Here is a 5736-nt window from a genome sequence, read left to right on the forward strand (position 1 = left end):
CAACAGAGAAGTCCACTCAAAGGGGACCACCAAAAGACCTTTGCAGCCACAAATAATACATTATTTGGCTGAATTTTTTAAGAAGAGAAGAACTCCGAATCTGAAGGAGCGTTCAACATAAAAGATGTAGCTCGTGATCTCAACTTTTAGCTCAATTTTTCTCAAAATTTTTGGAGTTATGAACACGGAGATATGATTTTTGTAGTGGACCCCAGTTTTCTCGTGTAATGGTGACACAGACCATCCCCAATTTTCTTCCCTCTAGAATGGCTATGGTTCTACAAGTCTTCAAGCATGATTACAAGAGACAAGGCTCTTTTAATGAGGTCTTGGCAAGTCTAGAGTGATTCTATCACCATTTTTGGAGGATCCATCCTCATCAACAACTATCCACCTTTGACAATCTCTCTTGCTAGGTGGTGCCCCTATTGTGTATCCCCCATGATGAGGCCATTGTGCATAGTCTTGGTGTAGAGGCCACCGGGTCTATTTTTCACTTCCGCCTCTCATTTGGTGCCCCCACTGAGGAGGGCTCTAAACCTTCAGTTTACAAGGATGACATGTTTACTTCTCTTCATGGACGAGTGGCTTCTTGAATTCTCTAATTGGACCATTGAAGAGGAGGAGCTTCAAGCAGGTTTGACACAAGTCATCAAGACACTCTTGCCAGGGTGTTGTATTGTTAGCATAGAAGAAGTGGTAAGACCCTCTTTCCCTACTCAGATTGTTTACATTTCTCATCATCCCCGCAAGCGTAAAAGCAAGGCACAATCTGCGTCATGCTCACATTGTAGCCAAAAACCGCACCTTCGACATGAGTGCAACCCAAAGTGAAGAAAAGGCCATCATTTTCTCCCTCGACATCGGCACAGGCGTTCTCACAACGATAGGCTTTCAAGTAGCACCAGGCTTCTCTACATCTACATCCCCATCTTTGCCACCTATTCCACCTACATCCACAACAAGCCTTCACAACTTGAGGAAGCTACTACGAACGCGTGGTCCCTCCCTCTCCCTTGCACCAAAAGATTCAAGGGTTTTCCAGCCCCGACAATCACCCTGTCTCCAAAACAAAAGGGTAAATCCTCCAAAGTCTTTCTATACCTCACTCTCATCTCATGAGCCAGGAACTAGAAACAACAGCATGGATTCTACGTCGTCTACCGAGTGAAGTGGCGGAGCTTGTCATCGACAAGGTCTTTGACACAGATTTTGCTTGGCGGAAAGACAAGACCCTCCACCTTCAAGGAGTGTTGCTTGTGAATCAAGGCTATGATGACGACTTTACAGCTTGCTATGTATCCATCCAACTTGGATTAATACAAGTAAGACTCACCACCTACCTCATCACACCTGTGTATACACTAGATGGCACTCTATCTTGCAGGAAAGTGAAATTGCTCAAAGAGAGAGAGTTCAAGCTTTTCCAAGAGCTTGCTAGAGGGGCATTCCTAGAGCTAGAAGACGAAGACAACCTTGTCCTGTGGTACTATAAATTTGACCTCGACTACCAAGAGCTCTACACCTCCGACTATAACCTTCCACCACGAAGGAGAGAGCCTTTCCAAATTATCATGTGATGGACCCAGCGCATCAACCTTTTGCAAGGAACCAAACTTATGCACCACAACAAATTCAATCAATCAAAGTAATCTTGGACCGCAAGATGTTTTATCAGCAGATCATTACAACCATGTTTGGTAGAGAACGACTGCAAGAGATAAACACCTCTTCTCTAACCTTTATCCTTCCTATGATTAATCATGAAGTGTCTTTTGATGTAGTTATTTTCATCCTTGTATAGTATGTTTTCCATCTACCGAGCACCCATGTATTGAATCTCTATTTAAAAATAAAAAAAGATTTCTAAGTCGAGTTAATTTTCTCACTCTCAGAATGGCAAGTGTAGCATTTCCAACCTTTACTGATAAGGTGGGTGAGGATGTTGCAGACTTTCTAGACAACTTGGAAATAGCATGTGTCATCTCTGCGAGAGATGATGATGCTTCGCGCTTGCGCATCTTCCCACTTCTAATGAAGGTGGAGGCAAGATCATGGTACAATGCCTTGGCACAAGAAACCAAGGAACGGTGGGACTTATTAAGAGCAGCCTTTGTCAAGCGTTTTGGAGAGGGCACAACATCAGAGAAGCTATGGCAATTGTTGATAGAGTTGAAGCAGGGCAGTATGCTGGAATACGCATCATATGAGTCAAAGTTTGTAGATTTATGGGGGCGATGGGTTGCATCGCTAAGAGAGGATGAGGGGGCACCTAATTTCCTAAAGAAGGATCGGTTTGTGGCTGGGTTATGGCCAACTCTTAAAGAGAAGGTGAAGGGAAGGTTTCCTGCTATGTATGAGCTAGCAGTTGAAGTGGCCCGCCTTAAAGACAAGAAGTTGCGCCTACAAGCCAGGAATATCGATGGAGAGGAAGCCGTTAGGACCCGACCACCTCTAGCACCACCTACAACAGCCGCCCAAAGGATTCAACCACAAGAACCAATTGAAGATCAGTAAGACCTGCTCAATCGAATCACCAATCAACTTGAGAATCTCTCAGTCCATTTGATACAACAAGGGCATGCACACAATCGCAACCAAGAGCAAGGAAGAGGACAAAGAAGGCAAAACCAAGAATACCACTGCTACAATTGTGGGGAGGATGGTCATGGCATGTACTACTGTCCACACCCAAGGAGGCAGAATTTCAATAGAGGAGCCAGGCAAAACTAGGTTTCACCACCGAGAGCAAGACCACCACCACCGAGGGCACCACAACAAGCACCACCCGTGCAAATCCTACAACCACCCATTCAACCACAACCACCACCACCACCACAACCTCTCATTCCACCCTTACCCCCACCACCAGTTGGCAATCAAACAGTAAGCGTCATCAGTCTTGAAGGTAAAGGAAAGGAGAAAGTGGAGGAGGATAGACCAAGGTTAAGGGAGTAGATGCCATAGGGGTAAAACGCGCTAGGCATGGTGAATCTTCCCAAAAGGAAGAAAAGATGAAGACTAAAGGTGAATCTAGCAAAAAGCCGTCCAAGTCACGACGTAAAATTGACATTGTAGATTTCTCTTTGGGTGAATGTTCTAAACCATATGATCTGGTTCAAGATGTTTCTGTGCAGGGCCCAAAAATCACCTGGCCCCAGTTACTCCACCTAGCACCTAGGGTGAGGAGACAATGGACAAAGATGGTTAGCACGAGACGACCAAAGCCAAAGATAGCTGGGGCTATCTCTGGGAGGAATCTAGATGACATACTACTAGTGATGGATGCTTACATCAAAGGGCAACACATCTCCAATATCTACATCGATGGTGGCGCACAAATATGCGTCATGAGTGAAAAAATGATGCACCGTTTGGGTTTACAGGTGAGTCGGCCGGCACCATGCCGAGCCAAAATGGCAAATAATTTAAAAGTTCAATGTGTTGGTGTCATAAATGCAGTTAGGATAAAGGCATTCAACACCGAGGTAGATGTGGACATCTTTGTCATGCCACACAAAGGGGAGGGCTATCCTATCATTCTAGGGAGGCCTTGGCTTATGGCTATGAGAGCTAAGCAGGACTGGGACACCGGCATAATCCAGATGAAGGATGAAAAAGGGAGGCCAATACTTTACGACATGAAGAAAGGTCGGCAATGCGACATGGATCTAGAAACCTCTATGGATGAGTTTTCTAGTGGTGACTCTTCAACCACTTCAGAGGAGGAGTCAACAGTGAGTGAAGAAAGTGACAGTAGCATTGAGGTGATGGGGATCATTCTCAAGGACCCTAAGAAGATGGAGCAACCTGATTTCTCATCATCAAACCAAGGGGAGACACCAGGTATACAACCTCTGGTAGAAGCACGTAAGCTACATCAAATGCTCTCTAGTGAGTTGTGTGGGAAGGAGCGTGAAGATTATATTTTGATGCTAAGTAATTTTACCACATTGTTCATTGATCAATATGATAAAATCACTGGCATCACAGTAGTTCAAAATCACATTAAGCTCAAGGAGGGAAGTAAACCTGTACTGCAGAAGCTCAGGCGGCTAGGAGTAATTCAACAAGACACCCTACTCAAAGAGGTGAGGAAATTGCTAGAAGCCGGTTTTATCTATCCTGTTGAAGACTCAGAGTGGGTTTCTTCAGTGGTAGTCACACCAAATAAGAATGGTAAGTGGAGGGTTTGTGTTGATTACAAGCCTCTTAATGCATCCACAAAGAGGGACGATTTTCCTCTTCCTTTTCAAGACGAAATACTCAATGAGGTAGCAGGACATGAGCACTACACGGTATGTGATGGCTACTCAGGCTACTTCCAAATTAGCATCGCTGAAGAAGATCAAAAGAAGACAACCTTCATCACACCATGGGGATGTTTTGCTTACAGAGTTATGCCTTTTGGTCTCACTAATGCTCCAGCCACTTTTCAACGATATGTAACATTTGTTTTTCAGCCATTCTTTGGAAAATCAATCCGTGTTTTTATTGATGACTTTTGTATCTATAGCTCTCGCTCTCTTCATTTGGAGAAAGTTTATTAAGGTCTAGCTAGGCTACAAGCTTTGGGGGGCCAACTCAATGTGGAGAAATGCCACATTGGTGAAAGCAAGGTTACTCTTCTTGGCCATGTGATATTGGCCAATGGCATTGAAGCTGACCCAAGCAAGGTTCAAGCCTTGCTGGCTTTGACCTCTCCCACCACAACAAAGCAATTGGTCTCTTTTCTTCAAAATGTGAGGTATTTGAGTAGGCTCATTCACTTGCTCTCCCAAGTGGTTCTCCCTTTACAACAAGTTACCCATCAAGAGATCTTCACTTGGAGTGAAGAAAATGAACAACAATTCAATGAGGTAAAACAAATTCTAGCTTCACTTCCCACCATAGCACCTCCAAAGTGGGACGAGCCATTTTATGTAAACCCTAGTGTGGGCAATGACACACTTGGGGTTGTATTGATGCAAAAGGATCCTCAAACTTCTTTCATGCGTCCTATCTACTTCTCTAGTCGAATGTTGACTCCATCAGAAAAGGGATACATGGCAGTGGAGCACATGGTGCTTGCATTAATGTTTGCTACCACCAAATTTCGCTCTTATTTATTGTCTAGACCATTCATAATATTAACAATGGAAGAAGTATTTCCTTATGTAATGCAGCACATGGATGTTTCTTCTAGGATTTCCAAATGGCTGACAAGGCTACAAGAGTTTGACTACACAATGCAAGTGGAGAACTCCACAAGGGCCAGTCCAGGAGGTATTCTCACTCATCGCCACTATGAAAAGACACTAAAGATAAAGCCAAATGATCAAGATATTACACCCGTACTGGAAGTCCCTAAGGTAGAGGAGGCTCACTCTCTTTTCTTTGATGGAGCCTACAAGAGGAAAGTGGACAAAGCTGTAGCAGGCATTGTCATCTTCAACGAGCAAGGGGATAATGTTTTCTCCATTGGGAATCTCTTGGATTCTCACTCTAACAATGAGGCAGAATATGCAGCCTTAACTCTTGGGTTAGAGTGGTGTGTGACACAGGGCATTCAACGGTTAAATGTATTTGGTGATGCCATGCTTTTAATAAAACAAATACAAGGAACTTGGGCTTGTAAAAATCATAGCTTGCTAGGCCATTTGCGCAAAGTCAAGGAACTTTTAGGAAAATTTCAAGTTGTACAATTACATCATGTCCCTCGAGCAGAAAATCAAGAAGCAGATGCTCTAGCTAGAG

Source organism: Adiantum capillus-veneris, chromosome 23 (assembly GCF_014529385.1).
Source record: "Adiantum capillus-veneris isolate H3 chromosome 23, ASM1452938v2, whole genome shotgun sequence".
NCBI classification, from domain to species: domain Eukaryota; kingdom Viridiplantae; phylum Streptophyta; class Polypodiopsida; order Polypodiales; family Pteridaceae; genus Adiantum; species Adiantum capillus-veneris.